This window comes from Phaenicophaeus curvirostris, chromosome 4, assembly GCF_032191515.1.
Source record: "Phaenicophaeus curvirostris isolate KB17595 chromosome 4, BPBGC_Pcur_1.0, whole genome shotgun sequence".
NCBI lineage: Eukaryota > Metazoa > Chordata > Aves > Cuculiformes > Cuculidae > Phaenicophaeus > Phaenicophaeus curvirostris.
This window is the reverse complement of record NC_091395.1, coordinates 26,310,233-26,324,617: the sequence shown is the minus strand read 5'-3', so window position 1 is coordinate 26,324,617 and position 14,385 is coordinate 26,310,233.

Below are 14,385 nucleotides of genomic sequence, written 5' to 3'. Positions count from 1 at the left end.
CTCAGTTCAAAACCAAACTGATGATTTACTCCTGCAATTTTGCATTTGGCTTCATAATTGATGCACCAGAAGAAATTTTAGCTTTTTCAACAAATAATTAATTTCACTAAAAATTGCCTCCATTCCTTGCCTGAACTGTGTAATTGCTCAACTAAATTAACAGAACCAATGAAACAAATTTAGTGATGCCAGAGAGGAGAGTGCCAGACTTTTAATTGATAAAAGAAAAGACGACCTCCGGAATTCTTGTTGGTTTGACAGCTCTGATGTTGAAACATTCCTCCAAAATGGAACCAGTGTTCTTTATTGACCTCCCCTGGAGATAATTCAGGAAATTCAAAGCAGAACCCTCTATTATTTCTTCGCTGACTCTGTTTAGAAGTTTTACGCATGTTTTCCTATGTAGAGACTCGTAAAGTAGCCCAAGCATTTAGAAGAAGTTATGCCAAGTCCTACACATATATCATAATGGAAAAAGAAGGGAGAGTTTTTTTCTGGAAAATGAAACAAAATAAGATTAGAAGCTCAGCACATATGATGTACACATTACTTGTTTAAACTTTCTCATGCTACCAGTCTCCTCACACATGGAAAGTGCCAAGCATGAAAACCAGTGGCCATGCAACTGAAAGCTGGTTACCCTCTGCTTATCCTCCTCATTCTGACCATGACCACCACAATCACCCCTCTAGCAGGCTGTGACCTCTCTCCTGGGTTGACTGCGACTGGCTTCCCTGCGCAACCCCATGTGTGCACTTGCAGAAGCAACGGTGGATGAAGCAAGACTGCCTCAAGGCTCCACTCTGCATCACCAGCACAGGAGCTGATTTCAGCCTGGAAACTATTAAGTTGGTGCAAAAAAAAATTTCTGGTTTTAACCATCAACTTTAAAGCAGTATATCTCAGCCTAGAATAAAATGTATTAATCTAAATAAGAACCATTAGAATCTACACATTTCTGCCAACAAGAAACAAGTCTATTTATTCCAGTAACATAGAATTCTGGAATCCTGGAGCTGATGAATTCTTCAATGGTGTTTTGAGTTGCTGCTTGGTTGTGGAAAATGTTCTCTTGCAGGAAGTTGTTGAGATGCTTGAAAATGTGATAGTCAGTGGGAGAGAGGTCTTTTGAGTAAGCTGGATGAGGCAGAGACTTGTAGCCCAGTTTGTGCAGCTTCTTCAGAATCACTTGTGAGACGTGTGGTCAGTCGTTGTCATGGAGAAGAGCAGTTCCTTTTCAGTTGGCCTGTGCTGGCTGTAAATGTTGCAGTTCTTGGTGCATTGTGTTGATGTCCTGGCAGTAGTCCTCTGCTGTGGTGGTTTCACCAGGATTCAAGAAGTTGTAGTGGGTGATTCCACTTGCACCCTTCTTTTGAAGCAGCTTTGATTTGGGGAAGTGTTTTGGTGCTCCATCTTGGTCCAGCCATTGCACAGCACATCTTTGATTGTCATACAGAGTCCATCTTCTGTCACATGTCACAATGCAATCAAGAAATGGATGATTTGTGTTGTGCAAAGGAAGTGTAGAGCAGACTTCATAATGGCAATTGTTTTTGATTGTCGTTCAGCTCGTGTAGCACCCATTTGTCGAGCTCTTTTAATTTTCTGCTTTGGAGCAAATGTTGAACAACTGTTGAATGATCAACATTCAGTTCTTCTGCAACCCCTTGAGCTGTTTTGCTTGGGTACACTTCAGAACTGGCTGTCAGTTGGTTGTTGTCTATCACAGAAGGACATCTCCTCATCAAGAAATTTTTTAGACCAGCGTTGAGTTGTACATTCACTGACAGTCCTCTGGCCAAATGCTTGGTTGATATTGCTAGCAGTTTCCACTGCTTTATATCCACTTACGAACTCATACAACAAAATCTTTCAAATCTGCTTCTTTAAATCTTTAATTTGACAGTGTAATATAAAAAAAAAAAAACAATGAAAACAAAACCATTAGCACAAATGAGAAGAGTGAATTTTTCCCTTTAAAATAGTATATTATGTGAACACAATTAAATAAAAGTTTAATCCAAAATTATCTTTACAATGGCAAAAAAACTGTGATTATTTTTGCACCAACGTAAATAGCTGTGCTAGCAGGCCTGTGAAGTCCTGTGCCTTCCTGCAATGCAAAGATGTTATAGGAGCAGCAGGCCTTACAGATCATGTCAACTGTGGCACGGTTCAAAATGGCACTGTCACTAAGAAAAGAGGTTTGCCCCAGGTTTATCCCAACTTCCCTCAATGTACATGCAGGTATGAAGTCCCAAGGCAGGAGCGCAGAGATGGAAGAACATGAGCCAGCAGTGTGCCCAGGTGGCCAAGAAGGCCAATGGCATCTTGGCTTGTATCAGAAACGGTGTGACCAGCAGGTCCAGGGAGATTATTCTCCCTCTGTACTCAGCACTGGTGAGACCGCACCTCGAATCCTGTGTTCATTTCTGGGCCCCTCACCACAAGAAGGATGTTGAGGCTCTGGAGCAAGTCCAGGGAAGAGCAACAAACCTGGTGAAGGGGCTGGAGAACAGGCCTTATGAGGAACAGCTGAGAGAGCTGGGGTTGTTTAGCCTGGAGAAGAGGAGGCTGAGGGGAGACCTCATTGCTCTCTACAACTACCTGAAAGGAGGTTGTGGACAGGAGGGAGCTGGCCTCTTCTCCCAAGTGACAGGGGACAGGACAAGGGGGAATGGCCTCAAGCTCTGCCAGGGGAGGTTCAGGCTTGACATAAGGAAAAAACTTTTCATGGAAAGGGTCATTGGGCAGTGGCAGAGGCTGCCCAGGGAGGTGGTTGATTCACCTTCCCTGGAGGCATTTAAGGGACAGGTGGTTGAGGTGCTGAGGGGCATGGTTTAGTGTTTGATAGGAATGGTTGGACTCTATGATCCAGTGGGTCCTTTCCAACCTAGTGATTCTATGAAAAGGGCAAAAACCTATTTCTATGAAAGAAGTAATGGTGTCAGAAAGCAGCCCCAAACCCTCCTTTCCACCACAGAAAGCCATCACTAGATCATATTTGTACCATACTCGGACCTCTCAGTAACAAGAGTGATATATAGCTGTCTAGCAGTATTTATACTACAGTGATGACTGCAGTATCTGGGGAGCATGGTATAAATACAGACCAAGCGATAGCCAGGGAAGACCAAAGAGTGGGCGAGAAGGGCAAGTGGCCAAAGCAGCTGAGAGACGTGCTGATTCAGTGCATCTCCTTCAGCTGTCCTCAGCAGCAGCAGGTTGCCATGGAGTGGAGGTCGGCAAGGTTAAAAGAACCAATTTTTCTCCCCCACCACCCCAGTTTCACAGCCTGGATCAGATCACAGCATTTTGCATTATTACATGAAGTATAATAAACAGATAACTATTTCCTTTTATGTGCCCGCCAGTCTGCAGCACTCAGCAGAGAGGTTAGAGTTGTCATCCCTGTCTTTCAGATGGGGAAACACCACGCAAAGGGAAATTGCCTTGCCCCAGCAGATCTGTGGCTGTGCCAGAAGCAGAGGACAAGTTGATGTTCTCACACCAAAATCCAGCCACAGGGCTTTTAAGATGGTAACTTGAAATACATTCCTGTTTAAATGGAAGGGAAGTGGAAATGGTTCTTCAAGAAAAACTCCTGGATGTGCATCTCTCAGTCACTGGTTTAGTTTCTTCCCAATACACATTAAAGGCAAGTATTTTCAGCTGACTCTGAATAGGGCCTTTCAGCAGTGAAATCAGCAGGAATTTTAAATATGAGCTTTGTATGTTGACTATAAATAAATCATAATTTTCTATTCCCAAATTAAACCTTTGAAATAAAAAATAGAGAAGAATCTCTCACACAAACAGGGGATTTGCAACAGGGTTTTGCAATCAGGTAGCTGGTTCAGGGGAGCTTCTTCCCCTCTGGCCTAGCAACCTCTGGGCACCTCTCCTTGTTAGAGAAGGGAGGGCACTTTGTCCTATTTTTTCCACTCAGGATATTGTATTTTTTTCTGAAGAATTGTGACAGACACGGCAGCCCCCCTGCTTGCTACGATTCTCACAAGAACAGTTTATTTTCTGACTCCATAGCTCTGCAGAGAGCTGGACTTCTCGGCAGCACCCCAGCATGCAGATTAAATACTTCACAACTACTTTTCATTACACCTTCAGAGCCCCTCGCAAGGCTGGAAAGGCTAGAGTGGACTGATCATGAGGGCAAGATGGGATTTGGGAGGGTAAGATCAGATTTGGGAGTCCCTCTTCACCTGCAGCACTGAAAATGGAGGATTGCATGGGACTACACTCACAGTGCAGTCTTACTTATCTACAGTTTCTGGAATTATTACCGTTTGACTAATTTGGACTATTTCTGCTCTTACAAAAGAAAAATTCAATTAGTGCATTGTTGGAAAGCACTATAATTACTACCGATCTCTTTGCATGGCCACTCATCCAGAAGGGCATATGGACACTACTTCTTGTGAACAGCGCTTTTCAAGCTGTGACTTCTGGCTTGATCCACTTGCCTGCCTAAGGACCCTCTCTCTGTGCTGATTCGGCACTCCAGGCTCTTCAGTAGAAGATGACCAAGGCAGGCAAAATTAAGCTCAGCTTTATCTGAGACCCTTGCTTCTCAGTTTGCAAACACTAGGAGAGCTTTTGGGAAGACCTGTCTGATGGATACCTTGTTAGACCACTTCTCAAGGTGAGTAAGCTGCCACAGCACCTTGGTTTGATCACAATCCATGCTCAATAATGTACTGCAAGTACAGGATATCTTTTCAAAACATCTCAGTCCTAGTCATCTTCTTCCCAGTTTTGCAGCAAGCTTCAAAGGCGATTTTCACAGGAGCTTTGCTCTGGACACTCAAGTTTTTGCAAGGAAAAAACCTGTAATAATAAAAATCTACTTATCAGCCCAGCAATACACGGGGTCCCTGAGGCCATGGGTTTTGATCATAAAAGATCTGATACAGTGTTTTATTTTCCTTGTGGTTTTATCGGTGCACACTCCTGTATATTAGGATCTGCTCTGTATCAGTTTGAAGGACCTGGAAGTACTCACTGTAACAGCTTCTGGAAAAAATTATTGCTGTCCACTCCTGCTGCTGTTACTTACCAGTAGTCTATGTGTTTGTGCTCGGACATCCCTGAGGCAGCTCTGCTTCAATGTCTTGTATTCCTATATATTTATGATGTTTAAGAAAAATTAATTTAAGAGCAGGACAGAAAAATAAGGTGTTTTCTGGTGTCAGGCTGTTTAATTTGCACAGAGGGTGGTTTACACAACCTGCAGTGTAACAGGAAGCTTTCAGTATTTAACTACGTGCTGGCACCATGGAACAGTTACAGTGTGAGGCAGCACAAAAATGTGTGCAGAAGCTATTGCTTATAACCCCAAAAAGCAGTTTTAACCCTGAATCCCAAACAAGCAAGATTGTTTTTCAAAGTGCCTTCACGGGCTGCTGCTGCCTAGGTAATTTGTTGTAACCATGATAGCAGACAAAGAATCAAAGTGACATTTTCCTTCTTGGCATCAACTAAACTGCCCCCTCCTCCACCCCCGCATCTGACTCCACAGGTTTTTTTCTGGAGATGCTGAGTGTGATCCCTATTTGTACGCTGGTGAGACATCTCCAAGGTATGCTGGATGTGCAGCTCTCCTTTGATGAACGTGATTATGAATACACATATGTTATTATAACTGGGTTTTATCTCTTGCAAAATACACCACAGATTAAATGCTGTCCAGCTTCTCAGTTTCTGTTTAGCTTTTTTGTTATATCCAGATTGGATCTCTATAGATTCTTTGTCTGCAGCTTTCCCGGAAACACTCTGACATGACTTTCAACCAATACAGAATTCAAAGTAATTCTCACTACCTGAAGTAGATAAACATCTTGGTCTGTTCTGTGATCTCTATACCAATTCAGCATTTTTTTATTCAGAGTGCTTTTGTTCAAAGGGCTTTTCATTTACAGATCTTCAATTTATTTCTGTTAGCCTCAGAACTGCTACTAATCCTGCACTAAAACAACTGGATTTCAGCAGCATTTCTTAAACAACTGAGCTTGATTTTAGCAGTCTAAAAATAGCTTCAATCTCATTAATACTTTTCATTGTCAGACCATTTCCTTCCCAGAAGCTGGTGCTTTGCAAATTTTCATTAGCGCATTTCTGAGTCTATCTGATCTTCTGCCTACCTTTGCTGCTCATGCTAGAGTGTGTCTGCTACCTGGTGCTCAGGACTGCAAGGATGATTACTACAAGCAGAATCCTCTGGTCCATAAAGAGATATGGCAGGGAAGACATCTGTGTAGCACATAAAGCTCTTAAGCTTTCTGTAGTAACTTATACATGTGCAGTGTGTAATTTTTACACCAGTTAGCAAAATGTTTGCTGTAGGTGTAGCATATTTACTTTGGTCAGCACCAGATGAAGTAACAACATACCGGGGTTTTTTTAAGGCTGCGAAGATCTGGGTCATTATAGATAAGAAATGCAGTTCAAATAACTAAAATTTCCTGGCTATATGTTGGGGCGGTTTACCTCTATGAATGATTACATTTCTCAATAGATTACAGATCATGGGTTTTTGTTTTCATTTCACCTCTTGCAGAGTCCTGGACTGTGAAATGCTTTTAAAGCAAGAAATTAATTAAATATTAACATTCATCAAAATCCTGATGTTGAGAGCTAGCACCTCATGACCTTCTAGTCTCAAACTTAGATTTCCCCGGAGCCCACACATAACCCATCCACGCTCCAACCCATGTCATGACTAAATGCAAAAATTGGAGTAATGCCAAGAAATAAAGGTGGCCATCAAGGATTCCTAAATTCCGATTCAAGGTATTACATCTTAGAGTCTGTCAGGACTGGGAAAGAAAGCAGACTCATTGACTGAATATGTGTGCAAATTGAATTTCTGAGTCCAAAAAGGAGATTCTCAAGTTTCTGAAACCAAATCAGGCTACACTAACAATACAACCGTCATGTTTATATGCGACTCCTCCATTTTCTTTACAGTATTAGGTCTACATTTCAAATCTCAATTTCCTTAATTCTTCCTTTTCAACCAGAAAAAATCCTTACTGGTTTATTTTTGGGTACATGCAAATTCTCTCAGTGTTCAATTACAGCTTATATTTCAGTCATCCAAATTGCAGAATAAAAATGTCTTTAAATTAGTTTCACCTACCTGCAATGAATCAGATCAGTGGTTTGACTATGAGCACATCCACAATGTTGACAAGGTTTGAGCTGTACCAACATCTGCAACAGATAAACATACGTGAATCCTACTCTGCTGTAAGGTAACATAAGCAAAGACGATGATGACTACTCTGCAAAATACACCACACGATACTCCTTCCTTGCACAGACAATTGTCTTCAGTTTAGACAAGAGGGAAAACATGTTTTTTTGTGCTGCAAACTGAAACCACTACATGAAAGCTGCATTTTGTTCAAAACAGAGCTGGGTCACTACACCAAAGTCATGCTAGCAAGGACACATCAAACCCAAACTCCTCAGCCCCTCGCTGCATTACTTGTTTATGTCAATCAGTTTGGAGATTTTTAACATTTGAGTTATGTTTATCTGAACCAGTTTTCAAGGTCTAATTATAACATGTGAAGCGGGCTGAGATTGCTGCTATGAAAGTCGCAATATAAATAAGAAGACTTGACGGGCTGACTGATATGTTGGCACAGACCAGACATGTATGTCACGTGGAACCCCAGTGCAGCTGTTGTAGTCCATGCTACAATAAATAGCTATGGGGAAGCGACGTGGTCACGTGGGATTTTTTAATACCACCTACTGTGCTACTTGGCTGAATGCACTTGTCTTGCAAATAAATAAATAAATAAATAAAAGTGACAATATCTGCAATTTAAACACAGAAAGGCAACATTCCTGGCAGCACAATGCTGGTTATTTTGAAGGCTCTGCAGAACATGGCATGCTTGCTTGCCTCCCCTGCCTCATTCTCCTTTCACATAGTCCTCCAAAGATGACCCAAGCACAACTTTTCACTCAGCAGAGCACGTGCTCCCACTTCTTTGAGCTGGAAGAGGGCACCGTGCACAATAATGAGTGCAACCTCTCCTTCCATTGCAGGACTGCTCCTCTGCAACTGCACAGTAATGAGCTTGCAAGGATCGCGTCTGGAGGCACTCACAGATGGATGTCTCAGGTAAGAGAGGGCTTCTGGAAAGGATCTCTATTTATATCCTGGACTCTGATAGATGGCTGGTCTTGGGTGCTAATGTGACAAAGTATTCTTTTTTAGAGTCGCTGAAATGCCTCAACATGAAATGGAAGATGAAACCGCTGTTGGCTTGCAAATGGTCATTCATGCCATAAACTGGCAAGAGAAGAAGCCATCAATACTGGGCATTTGCATTGCATTGAACACAAACTAATGAGGGTCCATGGAATATTAATCATATCACACCTGTGCCTTTTCTAAGGCTACGTTCTTATCCTTTATAGAAAAAAATTGTCCTGCCACAGGGCATCTGTAGATTTAAATTAGCAACCAGCAGTGAACGGAGATTTTGATAAGGCTCTGGAAAATGCCTGGCATCCATAACTCCAGCAAGATGCCTTCTAGGTTTCTATTACACAGATGTGAGTAGCATATTAACCCACGTTTCCCCAGCAAGCAAGAGGCACTACAACTGCAATCACGGTCCTTCAGAAAGGAATTGACATCCCCTTTTTGACTCAGATTCTCAGTATCATGTTTATGCAGCAATGGTGCCATAAAAAGCAAAATGATGCAACATTCAAATATTTTTGGAGCTACTGTCATAACACAATTTATTTGGGTAAAATACTTTTTCTCCCTAGCTCCTTTCTACTCACGTCTCAGTGCTACTCATGAAGTTAATCCCTGTAGCCATAACTAGTTGCAGAAAGGGACAGGGCCATCAAGTTTGATAATGCACGGATATATTTCATGTGCCATTTAAACATAGACTTTGAAGCTGCAAAAAGCCAAGGTGGCAAATTTCAAAATGGAAAAAGAAACTCAAACAAAAAAATAGTAAAACACAAGAAAAAACTTATGTAAATGAGCTGTAATAAGATCACACAAGAAACAGTTCCATGAAACAGCCATTAAAAATATTATCAGCCTTTTTTCCTAACCTCCTTTCTAGTTTAAATTGTTTCATTCTGTGTTTCAAGATACTTTCAAGCCTAAAAGCATATGCTGTATCTCCATCAATTCTGTCACATATCACTGGACACCAGCACCTGTGTTCATCTACGGCCCGGATGCACTAACAGTCTCTAATTTAAGCAGCTCAGATAGGTCCTGTAATCCCAAATGTGATCGAATCAGAGCCAGTGGTCAGGTGGAGCTGTAACTTATTGCAGATGTGGAGCTGGGCCCCTGTGTTCTGCTGCAGGACAGAGCTATGGGATTAGCTTCACAAGCAAGTGAAAGAGGAGCAGCAATTCTTGATGGGACTGTGGGTGTGAGGATGTTCACGTCTCCAACCCAGATGCTGATCCCTGCACCAGATCACTATAGAACAATGATTCAAGGCGGTACAGAGAGCCTCCTCCTCTCTGCATCTTTAATTACCGCGTAGTCACAGTCCACAGACTTGCCAGACAGGCAGGATGCCTCTTGGACAGAGACCTGACCACTGTCAGGTCACTTGGCTCAAGGCACCACATGGCCCACAAGAAGCGCTGCCTGGCTCCATCCATGCACCTCATCCTGGCCTTTGGCAGTGAGACCTGCCCGCCTTCACCTCCCCATGCGTGCTGCCCCTAACAGCCACTGAAACTCACATTTTCACATATAAAGGTAATTCCTAGATGCCCAGGTTTATTTCTTGAGCATATCTTGGTGTTTGGCTGGACAGGAAAAATCTACAGCACGCACAGTTTGGAGAGAGCTCTAAGGTGGGAAGTTTTAAAGAGGCTTTGGCTGTGTCTGAGGAGGCCTGAAAAATATGTGCATGAAATAGTGGATTGAGAAAGTTCTTAGAAAGTTTTCCCTGTAGAAATGAAACTGGGAATGTGTAATCTTCATGTCATTATCCACATTATTAAATCTGTTGAAGACCGAACCACGTGCAATAACACAGCTGTTCTAGCTAGAGGCATTTAATCTCCCACTATCATCTCTTAATATACATGCTTCAGCTTTTGGTTATGTACAGAGAAATTAAGGAGTACAAAAAAAATTAACAGGTATTGAGGGAAAATTCCTGTACTGATTTCCATGCCCCTGTTCAAGTTCACAAATCAGAAAAAAAATCCTCTACTTATCCATAAAGGAGTAGCTGAATTTACTAGAGCTGAACAGACAAGAGGAGAAAGTGCTACATGGCCAGAAAGGCTAACTATATTTGGACTCGATATATCTTTAAGACTAAGGGGAATGCGAGTTTTTTTTACTAAGGGCAGAGCTGAGAGACTTAATACACTGAATTATTAAATAAATAGCCTTGGGATCCCACACATAATCATATGAGCACGCGACATGGCAGCGTCCATCCTACTTGGCAGGAAATTCTTCAAAGATTTAGGAGGACATGGGTGTTGCACCTCTTACCATACCCAGGTGGGAATGTGGTCCTGATCCAAGCCTGGGGAATGAGTCTTCACAGCAACACAACTACAGCAATCTTCAGGTGCAGGGGAACTGCCCAGCCCATCTTGTAGGAGAAAATGGGTGAAGAACAATCCTTCCTTTCATGCAACTTGTCTTCATGCCCCTTTTCCATAAGAGCCTGGGTAATTTCACATCCCTTTTCTCACCTCTGTTCTGTGTGGCCTGTCTGAATTGCCTGCAGACAATGCAGGGTTAGCTAGCATGTTTAGAAAATCTGTTGATCATGGAAATTTGGAACATGACAAATAAATATGCCTCAGGTGTCCCAAAACTGGCAAAGAAAACTTATCACTATGCTGATATCCAGTAGGTTAAGTGTTTTCCAACAAAAAATGGCTTTCAATAAATACTCCAAGACAATCTGTGGCACATTCAGAAGGGAAGAATCAGCACAATTGCAGATGATATTAGTGTGTATACCATGCACAAATACAGTAGGAGGATTTCTGTAGTTGTTTTAGTGGGTTTCACAGTAACCCCTGGGATCATACCCATGTCTAATAGGGATTAGATGTCTTGGACCCTACAAAATTGTTAGATGCAATCACCTGAAAAGGAATAAATTAATTGGTAGCTCTGTGATTTGTTGAAAACTTTTGCTCTGCAGGTGACCACTCCACTCTAGGGGAGGCCGACCTCTCCTACTGATCACTGAGTAAAGGTGTAGGAGCTCTCCACCACAGCACACTCATAGTCACCTCACACCCTCTGCTGCTCAGGGCAGTGATAAACCCCATCCTGCAGCTCCAAACTCACAATGAGCTACAGCTCAGTCCCAGCCTGGCCCTCATCCCAATAGTGTTAACGATGGCTTTGTGGTATTTCTGTTCCTTATAGTTTCACCACTCCCTTTAGGGTTTGTTTGGGTGGTTCACAGCTATCCATAATCTATTCAGATTATCAGAAGGTGAGGTGAAATGGTAAAAGAAAAGAAATAAAAGTTTTAATTCGTTCCTGCCAAGTTCTGTCAAGTAACTGAATTTATTTAATTACACTTCTGCAGCAATTGTGTCTCTACTAGCTTTATTAGTCACATGGCTATCTAAGCCAAACTCTCCTTTATTACATTAATATAGTTGAAAACTCAAGTACAAAATTACACCAACCTGAAAAAAAAAAAAGTAAACTTTCAAATAGTTCTAAGCAATTGCTCTGAAAAACCTTGAAAACCTGGAAGAACCACTGTGATGCTGGGATGGGACCTCTTGCAGGACACACACGATATAACCTTGCCTAGCAATCCCACAATTTCTGCCTAAACACAGGTATATCATCTCCAGATGCACTGTCCTAAAAGAAAGGACCTGCTAGTTGGAGAGACCTGGTGGCTGCAATGTAAAGCATTTATTGGAGTTTAAAGTCTGCTGGTAATTACGGCATTGTGTAATAACCTAGTGTGACACAGAAAACAAGGGATAATTGCAGATACATCAATCATTGTTGGCCCACCCCAGTTTGATGGCCATAGTTTTCCTTCTGTATATTCATGTTAAAACAATGGGGTTTGGTGTTTAGTTCGGGCTTTTTTGCTTTTGTTTCTTTTTTTTCATGAGATAGGGCAGTTACTCAAGCAAGACTTAAAGACTCTGGTTTACGATGACTGGCAGATGAGAGGAGATGAGAAGAAAACCAAATTATCCACTGATATTCAAAAAGGCACTTTTCTGCTGTCTTGTTTGGGTTGCTTTGTACTCCTTAGTGCTTTGGGCTGAGCAGTGAGTGTTAGAGCACTGCTGCTATCTACAGGTTTGCACTGCACACTGCTCAAACCGGACACGAAACCAAATTCTGTGGCAAGGATGCTGGCGCTCGGGAAAGGGAACAAACCCTTGATACTAAAGTACGCTGGCTTTCGGGAAATAGGAGCTGGCAATCTGTAGCCTCTCTCTCCTGTGGCTAACATGTTTAAAAAAAACCAAACCCAAATTCAAGCAGACTTCATAAAAGGGAAGGCCGATCTGTGCTGCAGGAGAGTACAATTTCTGCTTTTATTCTTTTCTGCGAATGAAGAGGAAACGTTGCACTCCCAGGTGCAGAGTAAGAGGAAGCATCTGCTCCCAGATAGGAAGCCGTTCCCACCACAGTGCCCTGGTGCATGAAACGTGGTGGGGTACAGAAGGGCTGGAAACCAACTTTGAGTATGCAACGATGAACTTTTAAGACAATTTGTGATGTAATTAGAATTCACAAAAATCTAGTTTGTTGCTCTTCATCGTTGGAATTTACCAAATTTCTCTGCCTCTTCCCCTGTAACCCAGAAATTTTGATAATAGCTTTTCTGCGTCTGTGAATAACACAAACAATTTAATGTGGAATGGGCCCATCACTGCTGAAAACAAACAAAGCAGCTTTCACAACAGGAGAATAATAACAAATAACCTATCTGGCAAATACAAGCAAACCATGGAGACGGAAAAAGCACCTTTTTAACCACAGACTGTGGATTTCAGGATCAGGTTACCAAAGACAGTACCACATCACAAGCTTTCTCTGAACAGTAGAGGAAGGGACAAATTCAGAAAGAAGAAATATTTTTTTCCTAATAAAAAATAAAATATATATTTTTTTATAATAAGGAAACCCCCAGATTTGTGAAATCCGTGTACGGACACTTGGCTGCTGAAAGGAACAATCAAGTATAGGAGCAGAGCACCCTGTAGCCAAGGAAAGCACAATTAGAAGAACAAACAGGACAGTCTCATACAACATACAGAAACCCTGTGAAGCTTTTCCCATCTGGGAGGCTAGAAAATCTCTTCCAAAACTGATTTCCTGAGACCATCAGGAGCAGCAGGCTTTTAATGAGATTGTTCCAAATAACACATGGCTCCACACTGAGCATACTATTCACATGATTGCTTGTATGAAAATAATAAATGTTCTGGCCTCTTTAATATAAGTTCTTCTGGAAACGACGTATTTCCAGTACTGGATACCCAGTGAAAACTTCAGTGTGTGTGACTGGAAAATAACATTCTGCCCTTTATTTCTTTTTAACATTGGAGTCCTGTCTTTTTGTCAAAGAAGTTTAGTAATGAATTTGCCAGACCTGTAATAATTACTGCCTATGACCTACTGGGGAATTCAAATAACCTCTAGCATGCAACAGATCATTGAAGCATTTGGAAAGACAGACACCAGCTGAGGCTCAGAAATTTCTCATCCACACAATTCATTCCTCATCTGATATAACTTCTTTCCCTGTTTAATGGTATCTTTACAACAATCTATGTTCCTATTACTGTTTCTGAGACACAGAATGATCCCTTTAAAGTCTGCATGGAGAGGGACAGCAATCATCATGGCATCGGTTGGTCAGGGTGCCAGGCCAGCTGTCCTCAGCGGTGGTATCACACCCTGGAGGGCTGTGCACCAGGGAGCAAGCTGCAAACCCCACAGGGCTCTTGGGGTTGGTTGGGCACAGTATTTCATAGAATCCTAGAATCCCTAGGTTGGAAAGGACTTCTGAGATCATCAAGCTCAACCGTATTTGTCCACTACTAAACCACATCCCTAAGCACTTCATCGACCCATCTTTAAACACCTCCCTGGGCGGCCTGTTCAAGCGCCTGATAAACCTTTCAGTGAAGCAACTTTCTGTAATGTCCAATCTGAACCTCCTCTGGCACATCTGGAGGCCATTTCCTCTCCTATTGCCTGTCCCTTGTGAGGAAAGACCACTACCCACCTCACTACAACCTCCTTTCAGGCAGTTGTAGACTGTGATAAGGTCTCCCCCCAGCCTCTTTTCATCTAGGATAAACCACCCCAGTTCCCTCAGCTGCTCC